Source organism: Myripristis murdjan, chromosome 22 (assembly GCF_902150065.1).
Source record: "Myripristis murdjan chromosome 22, fMyrMur1.1, whole genome shotgun sequence".
Lineage (NCBI taxonomy): Eukaryota > Metazoa > Chordata > Actinopteri > Holocentriformes > Holocentridae > Myripristis > Myripristis murdjan.
This window is the reverse complement of record NC_044001.1, coordinates 31,867,592-31,880,338: the sequence shown is the minus strand read 5'-3', so window position 1 is coordinate 31,880,338 and position 12,747 is coordinate 31,867,592. Positions and strand designations below refer to the sequence as shown.

At 40.0% G+C, this 12,747-nt stretch overlaps 1 long non-coding RNA gene across 1 annotated transcript; it reads right to left on the bottom strand.

The window, feature by feature from the left end:
• Positions 1 to 7,153: 7,153 nt before the first annotated feature.
• LOC115354770 (uncharacterized) lies at positions 7,154 to 7,996 on the bottom strand. The gene is made up of 3 exons (XR_003927797.1): positions 7,950 to 7,996; positions 7,499 to 7,563; positions 7,154 to 7,382 (listed from the first exon to the last, which is right to left on the bottom strand). It is a non-coding gene; the product is annotated as an uncharacterized LOC115354770 (long non-coding RNA).
• Positions 7,997 to 12,747: the final 4,751 nt, after the last annotated feature.

The following is a 12,747-nucleotide window of genomic DNA, read 5'->3' as shown; positions in this document are numbered from 1 at the left end:
TTATTTTAATATTTATAATCAATATTTCAGGGGTATCATATTTCGATAGTACAGTAACAGCCTAACAAATAATGTTACCGCTACTCTATACATCTTTGCGCATGCGCAGATTCGCAAGGCAGCATTTCTCGACAAGTAGAAGAAAGGGAAAGTGAGAAAGTGAGCCTCGTTAGCCTTCAGTGACGCACTGCAACCCACAGGATGGACCGCAGGTTCATGAAGCCCGGGGCAGACAGCAAACATGTCTCTTAAACCGATGATGTCGGCGCCGACAGGATTCGGCATGCCTACTTTACATATCGATATCTCCTAGACCGTTTATGATCTCTCTCTCTCTCTCTCTCTCTCTCTCTCTCTCTCTCTCAGATAATGAAGTGGATGGAGAAACTGTAGAGTATGGCCTGACAGATAACATGATATCATACCTTTTTGCTGGGTCATTCAAAAAGCAAGCAAAGTTCAACAAAATTGTTTGTGAGCTTAAGGATGTAGTTACATTAACTTTTGAACCAGTGCCTGAAGAATTGTATCTACAGCCTTTCACTGAAGAAGGGTAAGTTTTGCAATGTAAAGAATTTTAAAATGTGTGTTGAAATTTATTCATGTCTGCCAATTTATTTCCTCAAATTTGTACTTAAGATCATTGCTTTATTTAATGTCCTAGGGTTTTTCCTGCATATAAAATTACGAGGCGGCCGCCTCAGCCTAATTTCGTGCCGCCCCCGGCTCTCAAAACTCTGACGTCAGGAAAATTGTTATTTTCTGACAAGCGCCGTGGTAGATGGATGTCATTTTAACTGCAGTTGCGGCATTGCGCCGATGTGGTGGCGCTGTATCAACAAGAGTGTACTGGAAGTCGCTGCCAGAACTGCCAAAGAGGAAGAGCAGAGCCGAGAAAACGCGAGCACATTGCAGGGGGTACGTGAAAACATAGGCGGAAATCTCGGGGGTGTCGGGGGGGACAAGACCCCTCCATCCATAAATTTTGAATAATATAGTAATATTCAATGAAAGTGCAATGCAAGCGGTGCTAATTATAAATGTAAAATAGTGGGTTTTTAAGTGTTTAAAAGTTATGACCCCCCCATGCCTCACAGTGGTTTGGTCCGCATCCTGCTGCCGGCAGAGCGGCAGCTCGGTAACTTTCAGTCCGTCCGTCAGCCTGAGAGGCAGCAGCCTGATGATAACTAGCAAGAAAACCTCCTCAAGTGAAAGCCAGTGAGTCATTTATCACACCACTTAGTCACCAAGCACAAGGCTGTAATATGAAAAGCGATATATTTCCCCTGCTTGGTCCAAACCCTGCCTCTTTCAGCTCTCTATTTAAGCTAAAAGTTAACGACTGTTTACAGGCTGAAGCGAGTGCAGGACAGTGAGGGAGAGAGAGGACAGACCACAGGAGGAGCAAATACTGAGCTTTTTATTCTTTTACCACACAGAGTCTGTCAGGATATTAATGTCAGAAATAGTTCATATTTTACTGATATTTTGATTTTTTTTTGCATTTTAAACTGCATTATTTTGTGGCATAGTTTCATTTAATTTTCTTATTTGATCTCAAAGGGACAGTGTACAGCTCAAACATATAGGGCTCTAGTTTCGCAGACCTGGCGAGGCGGGGGCGTAGCGCAGATGCGCTTCGCCAACTGGGTGTGGCCAGGCGGATTTTCCAAGTTTGGCACGCCGTGTTCGGTGGCGCAAGTACTCCGCCGTCCCTCCTACCGGCGCAAGGGAGGAGAGAAGGCGTGGAGTGGGTTTGACACAGCCGATTCACATTTAACCAATCAAATGAGCCCCTGTCCTTGCCTTTAAAATGCGCTGCGCGAAGGCGTAATGAAAGTTTACACAGCTGATATGGAGGTCTATTGCCGCAGGCGGAGCGGAGCTCAGGAGACAGGCGCGGAGCGGAGACCGGCGAGCAGTGCGGACACGTCACCAAAAACTCACAGGCAGGCTTCCGGAGTGTCAGGCACATGAACGATGCAATAAATACCGAAAAAAACACTATTCAATGCTACGATCACAATCAGCACATACATATATCTCCATATCAACTGTCCCGTCACAGCTGATGTCAGATCAAAGGAGATTGGCACCGTTTATGCTGATTGTGAGGTTTTTGGTGATGTGCGCCAGCCAGCCAAACTTCCACTGCGCCGGCTCCGCTCCGCCTTGCGCGGAAAGTAGACGTGGTTTCAGGAGGCGAGCTTTTGGCGCACCTCGGCGAAGCCTTTTGGCACGAAACTGTCACTGCGCAAAGTTGAATCTGTCGGCACCTCCCCCCGCTGCGCCACCACTCCCATCTCCGCGCAAGTCCGTCTGCGAAACTTGGACACTGTCCGCCTCTCCCGTTTCGCCGGTCGAAACTAGCTCTGCGCGTGGTTCGCCTCACTGCGCCACCCCGCGCTGCGCCGGGAAACTAGAGCCCATACTGTATGTCACTATTTGATGCCATATCTTGCTTTGCTTTTTGTTGACACTACAATAAATATTTTTGAAGAATAGTTTGATGTAGTTGGATTATTCAAGGTATTTCCTGTAGTTTTAGAGTTTATTTTGAGTTTCTAGTTCTTGTAAAGCTACTTTGATGGACTGTAGTGGAAATAGAACAGTGAGTAAAGAAATTAGGATTATTGCTTTTAATAGCATTATTTAAAACCTATGAACACTGGCCTAGCTTGTCTATTCAGAGAAGAGGTATCACTTTGGCTAATTTTTCGATCTATGTTATCACATGCATACTACTGCTCATTCATTGGTAGCTGAATTGTTAGGTCTGTTTGATAAGTAATATATATTTTTAAAATAATAATAATTTAACATATTGTTAACATAAACATACACTAACACTAAATACCGAGTGTTTGAGCAACATATCTCCTCTGTGCTACAAAAGGTCCGTGGTAAAAAGTCCCCCCCCCCCACATGATCAGGATGGTACCACCTCTGCCTCAATTTGAGCCAGGAAAAACCCTGAATAGCCATATTCCACTACTACTGTGTTGCTTTTGTGCCACCCTGTCTGCTGGTAACACAGGTTCCTCTCCTTTGCTCACCCTATTTCAGAAATAAGTCCAACGGGAGACTTCCTGCTGTGTTTGCTATTCCTCCTTTCCCTAGAGATCTTCAAAACAGGCTGGATAACAAGGAAGCTTGTCAGAAGTCATCCAGAGATCGATATAGGATAATTCGTGTTCTCCATGAAGCAATGTTAGAATACACAATGTGAGTCAGAAAGATGCATAATTTAGAGGTAGCCCATATTTGCTACAGTGTCACTGTCATTGCTTTATACTTCAATTTGTTAAGTTGCAGAGCCAAATTTGCTCCTACCTAGAAGGTCAAGGCCCATTCAGTGATGAACATTAACAATTCTGAATTTTAAAAAGGAATTATATGGACAAGTATTCATAAAGATATTCTTTATTTTATTCTGTCTTACAGGTATCCTACTAACATGGAATATGTGCAAGTAGTTCAAGCTCTTATTGCAAAGTACCCTTTTCTCAAGGATCTGGAGGGAAATGGCTATGTAAGTTACATTTTGGTAGTTTTGATATCAAACAGCTGTATATTGTCTGAAAAAAGACTGAATACAGTAATTCATATGTATTAAAACTTTCTTGGATAGGTTCATTTAATTGCATTTAATGGTGAGAGTTATTGTTTATTGTTTGTGTTAGTATACCTGGCATCAGTCCCTCAAACGCAAATTCAAAGCAGAGCGTGCACCTTTGATTCATGCTGATGAGGTGAAAAGAATGAAGGAAAAGTTTGGGCACAGAGGAACGAGAGAGTCTATGGAAGCAGCAGGAAGCTGTCGCAGATCTCTGTCAGGGGTGAGTGGATTCATGCCTACACTTATAAAGTCATAGTGCACAATAGTATTTTACCATATGTGTCGGTAAATAGGTTAGGTTCACTAACTGCTATTTTATCAAAAAATCTGTTGATTATTTTCATATTAGTTAATTAATCATCTGTTTCACTTACCAATTAATAGGAGCTGTAACTTCTACCATGAATTTTAAAACCTTTCAAACATTTTCTAGTGAAATTAAAGTATTTCTCAGTTGAAAAGGTCACATAAGAAGGCAAACCTAACTTTCCTTGACCAAGTTATAGAGAAAGCCAAAATCTATTACAATTAAAACCTGAAAAATATACAGTAAAACTTGTATAACCTTGGTTGTATGTTTTTTAGGTTTAGTTTTTCCATTTTGTTGGTATGTGGCAAAATTCTAGTTCAAGTGCAGTTCTGCTGTTGTACCATTTTAGTTTTCAGTTCTTACTTCCAGCAGGTGCCTGCTGTAATTGGTGAGGATGCAATCTCTATCGAGAGGCATGTGCATGATCTACACATGCAGTATGAAAAGATGCAACCAGATAGCTCTGTCGTCAAAGATCGCATGCAGCGAACATTTGCATGGCGTCAAAAAGAGATCATGGATGGCATGACAGTTGAGGATGTACTGACAAAATACCCTTTCCTGAGAACACCTTCAGGTGTAAGTGATATGATTTGTTGTACTTTAAGTCAATTTACACTTAAAAGCTGATGATTATTGTCAGTGTATAAATAGCCATGGTGTTGAACCTTGTTTGGTCTGATTAAGTTTTTCCCTTGCTTTTCTCTGCACGGAATGCAACACAAATGCTTTGGTGTGCTTGAATGTTGAAATTATTTGGTTAAATGAGCGATGAATTTCCCCTCTCTATTAACTCTTTCAGCTGTGGGAAGAGGTTGACAGGATCCATCCATCTGCTGTGAACTTGTGCCGTCGCTGGAAAGAGGGCTTCACCCCCATAGTGCCAAAGGTGATCAAACTGGTGGAAGGAAAATCCACATTGGCCAAAATGTATTCTGAAGCTAGGGAGGAACTGCTGGCAGAAGATCTACCAGGTATTCTATTTTTTTATTTTGTTTTTTAGTAAATATTCATAAGCACAATAATAATATTGTCAGTACTTTGCTTTAACAAACATTTGTAGAAAATGTAGTAATTTTATGAGTTTTTGTTGTTTTCTTACCACCATCTCCAGGTTAATGGATAGTACCAAGTAGTCTTTTTGGTAACATCATAGTAGTAGTAACTGAGGGAAAGAATCGGAGAATCATGTGAATGTTTATAAAATTTCTAAAAATGTACACGAATGCAATTGTACCGTCACCATGTGCATGTGATTTTGGCCCATAATCCATCTAAAGGACTATAATTTATTTATTTAAAATTCCATTTAAAAGTCTTAAATTCTTTTCAGTGTTTCATACATGCAAGATGTAGTTATTTGTGTGACATCCACAAGGGATGATGCATTGTCTAAAAATGATTTTAAAGGCCTATCTCTTTATCTCTTACAGAGGCTGACTTTCGTGCGGCCCTCATCTTGCTTCCCCTCATCTTTAAAGAGAAAGTGGAGCACTTCATTTCAGGAGGACAGGTATGGATTTAGTTCTTATACCCAACTGAAAAAAAAACAGTTTATGGATAATTCCTTTTTTATATCTCTCAATGGAAAAAATAAATTTTTATTGTTATATTTTTTGAATAATGACTTACAGTTCATTCATAGTGTTCAGTCCCCTGAATGACCTGTATATAGGATATTAAAAAAAAATACAAAAAAAACTGGTTTACAAAGTGCTTGTCAAATTGTTACACTTAAATGTTTTTTTTATAAAATATGGGGAAAGTTTGGAGCCTTGATATTGGAGCTGAATCTGTTTTATTTATTTGTCTTTCCATTGATTTTACATTTTTTTGCAGCGTGACAGTCAGAGTCCCTATCCAACTGTACAGCTGGTAGACAGCAACTGGAAGATGGCCTTTACCAGGGAGGTTCTGGTTTCAGTCAAGGTGGACAATGTGGATCTGTGCCAAGGAATAGGAGTTGAAGATGGGGTAATTGCAGCCTTCTGTGCCTATTTTGTTTTCAACCTGGCTTACCCACCCTACATGAAGAAGACGCTGACCTTTGATTTTTTGCATGCAGAGGATATTCCTCTTTTTTTCTGATCAAATACATCTTAAATATTAACACATTGTGGTTTCTGTGTGGTAAGCTTCTTATCCCAACTCTTTATGATTCACACCTCCATGCATACAGAGTCAAAGTTGACCTGGACTGGAGTGTAATCAAACCAGGAAAGAAATGGACTTTCAGGCCCTTGATTTATACCATGTTGATGACAAGTTGTATGTTACCCTGAAAAATGTTTGAAGCTGAGGGGATTTATAAATATGATCTATTTAAAAAAAAAAAAAAAAGCTCAGTTGAAAGTTAAGTATAAGTTAAATGGATTTTCTGTTGCAAATTGTTACAGATTGAACAAATTGTATAATGAGTTTTAAATGGAGTATAAATATGGAATGTTGTTGTTTATTTTTTTAGTAACTACCATTTTTAATGTCAATAGTAATAAAAAAAATGCCATGATTTAATGTTTTCAAATTTTTTGACTATTTCGTGTTGTATTGAGTACAAATTTGCCACCATAAGGTACAAAGGGTCTGTCACTGGGGCTGTACCCTCTTTGAGACCAAATTTGTACCTTTTCCAAGGGTACATTTTAGTCCCTATAGCATTTAAGTCCATTTTTGTACCCCAGGGTGCATAAATGTCCTGCATGAGGTACTAACAGGAAGGGTACTAAAATGTCCCCATGTTAAGGGGTACAATGGGTGTACCTTTGAGGGTACTGCCCCAGTGACAAGCTGTTGGACCCTTAAAGGTACATATTTAACACATTTTTTCTGAGAGTGTAGCATCTTTACCTTCTTTATGGATCACTGTTATTATAGATGAGTTCCAAGTAGTTGCCCATGTTCCAGTGTTTAAAGCAAAATTATAAGCCCGCTGGAGCAGTGGTGTCAACTGTTTTTTAAATACTTTGTAAAATTCGTTAGTATATCCGTCATCTCCTGGTGTTTTCCCTATTTTTAATTGCTTTATCTGTTGTAGTACCTCATCTTCTGTAATTTCTTTAATCAACCCTTCATTTTTCTTCCCTGATACCTGTTTTAGATTAAGTTTTTGTAAAACTGTTTTCATTTTTTCCAAGTCTATATCACTTACATCATCTTTGTAGAGCTTTTCATAGTATTTTACAAATTCTTCAGCTATTTTTTCCTTTTCTGTTGCCATTTCTGGGCTACCTTCTGTCTTTAATTTTGTAATGTAAGCTTTCTTACTCTGCTTTTTAAGTCTATATGCTAGAAGTTTTAATGAATTTGGCCCTCCATCATAATATGTCTGTTTTGTATATGCCATTAGTTTCTCTACTTCCTCCCAAAGTGTACTTTAAGCATCTCTGTAGACATATTTTGGATATGAGCTTGAATGGTCCTTTCATCCTCTCAAAAGTCTCCATCTTCCTGAGCCTATGATGCATGAAAAATGACACAACAATATGGTAAGAGGTAACCACTAAGATGAGGTGTACATGATCATGTTTTAAAAAGTATGCTTAAGTTATATGTTGTTTCCAAAGACTTACAGCGGGCCTGGTTATGTAGAAAAGCTGGCTTGGTTGACCCAGAGTATGGCGCTTCTTTCCAGATCCTGCCACAGAAAAGTTTGGACACATTTGTTGCATCATGGAAAATCACTGAGTCACCAATAAGGGGTCGCCTTTCCTTTTTGAACTTGTTAGAGACTCATGTAAATCATCCTACAACCAAGAGAGGAATTGTTTACTTAAGGGGATAGTGCAGTCGAAAATGAGATGATTGTTGACCTCAGTATTGTCCAGATTTGTCAACATCAAGCCATTTCATAAAATACACCTATACAGTAAAAGATAGACACACTCATTTTTGGCAAATGTGAACATTAGGTGAATGCATTTTCTGTTTATTATATATTGAGATACAGTATGTACAGTAGCTATATCTATACAATTAAGATATGCAAACATACATTAACAGACTCGTTTTGTGCTTACTCACATGTCCTGAACCAATTTTCTCCCGCATGAAGGGACATCTGCATATGAACAGGCTTAAAATCTCTGTATATTGTTTGGTTGAGGGATACCTTGGTTGGGGAGAGAAATAATAGAATAAGTTGAACATGTTGTCTTAAAGTGCCATTATATGGAGTATAATCTCAATTTAAAGCTACAATGTGCAGTAGTTTTCCATAATAATGATAAAAGTAACCTACATTGTTTGGCTGCTGAGGATGTCATACAGTGACAGATCATTTCTCCGAGGGGACAAAAGTTCTGGGTCCTTTACCTCAAGTGTATCTTTTAATGCTTTGACGAAAGCAAACTGACCCAGTGAAGCAGGTCCAGCTGTTTGCAATATGGAAAAATGCAAGAATATGTTAGACCGAGCTGTGTGAAATAGTAATGAACAGACTTTAACTAGTAGAGAAATAAAGTTTCCCCCACAAATGACCAGAATTACAGTATCTTGACAGCATTTTACCTGTTCCAATTTCTTCTTCTTGTTGACAATGATGATGATGGCGATGATGATGATGACTTCAACTGCTCGAGATACTTGAGGAATTGTGCTTGATTTTTTATTGATGGGATTAATCTCTCTGACATCCTCTCAGAGAGAATTTCGAGGGTTGCTCCATCAATATCATTCTCTTCAAAACAAAAAGGAATACAAGTTATTAAGTTATAACCCTCTTGCTCAAGCCAGTGGCACACTTCAGTTGTTGTTCAAGCTGTGTAACTCATTCTACAAAAAAAAAAAAAAAAAAAAAAGTCAAAACAAGAAACAAATGCATGCATTAAAATAGTCCACCTTTCACCACAAAAAGTCCTTAGCTAGAGTCAAGCTTGCTGAAATAAGAAATCATATTTAGCTTACCTTAATCCTCTGAAGTTTTTGATCTTCTGCCACTTCAGTCTGGCCTCTAACCACAGTAATCACTATTGATGTGTCACACCTGTTTTGCTGAGAAGGGCAGACCATGTGACGCAATCCACATTAAAACCAGCTATTAGCTCCCACATGGCCATGGGCAGGGTCACCAGCTCCCTGGCCTGACACACTGAACCTCAGCCTTTCCTCTGGGAGATTGGGATTCAAGTCCTGACATTATCATCCCACCAGTGCCTGCACTATCCATACTCAAGGAAAAATAGATGAGGATGGTTAACTGCCCACAGTCCAAAAAGAAAATACCATTTTCTTTTTTCTTATTTTTCTTTTGATGGCTCATGAGCTCCTCCCTCCAGAGGTTGTAGTTGCATAGCATAACAATATAGCATGGTGGCTCAGTAGGTAACAGCATAGCAGTGCTATTTTGAAGATTGAGGGTTCAAGACAGGATAGAGGTCTATTCAACATGTATTGTTTAATTACATAGCAGTGGTGGATGAGTGGTATCACAGTTATCTTTTACATGGGAGAGCAGGGTTCAAGACTCAGTGCTGGTACCCTGTTTAAGTGTCTTTTCAACAGCAAAATTCTCCCTGGGATGATTATATTTGTTTATTTGCCTCTTTATTGAGCAAGTTTAATTACATTAATGTAGGATGTAGGGTGAGGATCTTATACCCATGCTTTCAACAATACTTGAAGAACTCTTTCCTCCACAAAGGGTTCTCTGGATCAAAACGGTTCTTACCAGAACCTTTAATGTTACAAAGAAGCCTTGAAAAACCCTTTCTTCAAAAAAGGGTTCTTCAGAAGCAAATGGTTCTGGGTAGAACCTGAGCCCCTCATGAAGAACCCTTTTGGAACCCTTATTTCTAAGAGTGTATGAATGTGATCCACCTTCAGTCGGCTGTGAATCTGCTCCTTCAGTGATGCTGAAAGATAAATCCTCAGATAACGACATTCACTACATTCGTTCAGTTCAGATGAGGAGTGATCTGTTGTAGGGCCTTCTTATTTTGTGCAAATGTAAAATCTAAGCAGTTTCAGTTTTGTTTGTTCATACAGTCTGCCAACAGTATCATCTAACTGAACTTTGTTTCCTTTAAAATCACGGACGTTAAAATGTAAAATCATCAGTTTGCCCCTTTGTTGAACACCCATCTGGGAAAAACAGGTCCTTTCCCATTTCCAAAACCTGAGCAACAGTTGTTGTCTTTTCGACATTTGCATGTCTTGTTCCTCCAGCATTCCTGGTCCTGACTTGCTGGTATTCATTCTTGCCATAATGAAGCCATCCAATTTCAATCTTCCTTGAAGTCTTTTCTGCTGAAGTATTTCTTCCTCTTGCCATCACTCTACTTGTGCTTTGGAACACACTTGCCGCACTAGACAATGCTCCTTTTGTTTTTGATTTCATTTTTCTTGTTCCAATTCTCTTAGTCTCTGTAAAAGAGTCTCCTTATTGGCGCTGACCTTATCAGTGTCTGTCTGTTCACAGAATGATAGGACAGCTACTCTGTCACCATAAGATTTGATGTAACTGGCCATTTGCTCATCCGTCATTATGCGTCATTATGCATTATGTCAACCTCCATCCATCCATCCATCATCCAAACAGCTTATCCTCACAAGGGTCACGGGGGGTTGCTGGAGCCTATCCCAGTGCGGAAGGCAGGGAAACACCCTGGACAGGTCGCCAGTCCATCGCAGGGCAGACAGACAAAAAATGACAATCACACACACATTCACAGCTACGGGCAATTTAGTATCTCCAATTCACCGAACCTGCATGTCTTTGGACTGTGGGAGGAAACTGGAGTAACCGGTGGAAACCCACGCAGAACATGCAAACTCCACACACAAAGGATCCTGGGTGGGAATCAAACCCAGGACGTTCTTACTGTGAGGTGCCAGTGCTAACCACTACACCACCGTGCCACCCCCTTGTCAACCTGTAAACATAAAATATTAGAAGAAATATTTAAGATACTTGCTTTGAACATGAATGACAAACACTGATCCAAGGTCATGACCCTCTCCTTTCAAAATAGTGTTACTGCATTGTTCCCATGCACGTGGACACAGCAGGTGTTACACTAACAACAGAGATGCAGATAGAAAGCAGAGGCCTATATCACGAAGCAAGCTCAGTTTTCCCTGGATTCGTCAGACCTATCCAGCTACACCAATCGAGATCATGGTGATCAGGGATAAGCAGTATCATGACACTGGTTATCAACTCGCTCACTTGATCCAGGTTTGCCTCATCAAGAACCGTGAATGCGCACGTATAAGGGGCGGGTTCCGAGGCAGCAGACCAATCACAAACATGAGCGGCAAGGAAAAATGCACAGTGTGTTTCACTGCGGAGGAGCAGCATATTATACTGGAAAAGTATGAGGAGGAAAAACTAAATTTACACACTAAATCGAACATCATGGCCAAGAGAAGGCAGAATGCTTGGCAATGTATTGCAGACTGCCTGTTATACAGGCTATAATAAAATAAAGTGGACGCCAAAATTCAATCACGTCAGTACATCAAGTTGATAGCCTGAATAAAATCAGATACTGAGCTGCGTTAGAACATAGCAGGAACAAAAGGTAAATATAAAGGCCTACTCGCCCTCTTGAATGAAGGGTACAAATGATCCTTTTCCACACTTGCATCAGCGAGCTGTCAATTAGGCCCATTCTCTCACCCAGGAATAATTTGCCCCCCAAAAATATTTAGAGCTAATTAATTGTGCCATTTTAAATGTCCCTAAAATGTTGTGAAACGCCTCTAAAATACTTTTAATTATCAAATTTCCTTTAATGATCTCTCATTTCTGTTTTCCTCTCCTACAGAATGTCAGCTCTGTATAGCAGGAAGCTCTTAGCCAGGCTGAGTTGTGCTGTTTCACATTAGTATTATATCCTTTCTCTCATACAGACAAAATCTAACGGATTTGATTGGTCCAGGAAAATCCTTTCACGGCGTAATGCTCTCCTCACTATTTGGACTCGTTGTTCAATGGGATCTTCAATGATTGGGCAGGCCACGTTCTCGCAAACAGCTGATTGGCCACGTGGCCGTGCTTTATGTAGGATTCAATCCTATCCTGAAAGCTAGCCTGCCTGCAGCAGGCTAGCTTTCCTATCCTGATCAGAGGTGAGCCAGCTTTGTGATACAGAAAATCTGGAGTTGAGCCTGAAGTTATCTCACTAACGCCTCAATCCCGCTTCGTGATACAGGCCTCTGGTTTACTTCACACAAAGTCCATAATATCACGGTTAAATCTGGCTACGATATAGTTTCGTGTAATATTTCATTAGACCAGCTCCCACTGTAGCCTATTCACCACTAGCCATATCTACAATTACCATGGTGAGATAAAAGAAACGTAGTTCTACAGCAAAGTAAAATGCAACACGTAAAAGCCCAACAATGTTACGTCAGGGTTGCAGCACTAGCATAACGTTGTATGGGCTCTATGATAAGGCATAATGAGTGCAAGCATTTGTGGCCGGCCCCAAAAGGCCGCACTTAAAATTACAAATAAATAAATAGGAAAAAATACTAAAAACCGACAACGCCACCTAGGGATGATTAAAAGAGCCATAGGACTCTATAAAAAAGGACTCACAGGTTCTTAAAATCAGGGGAGCAGAGTTAAAAACCAACATAGAGACGATACATCCAATTAAAACTAGATTTATTACAATAAAAAAAGTCAAGGGTGGTACCACCAAAAATAATCTGCACATGTAAGTAAATACTAACAAAACAATAAAATGATAATATAAAAACAAATAAAAGGATAAAAATGCTGCTTCTCAGCAGTAAAAAAACTCAGTCCGCGGCCAGTCCACTCTACGACTCCTGTCCCGTATCCCTGCGGCTCCTCCACGTCCTTGTA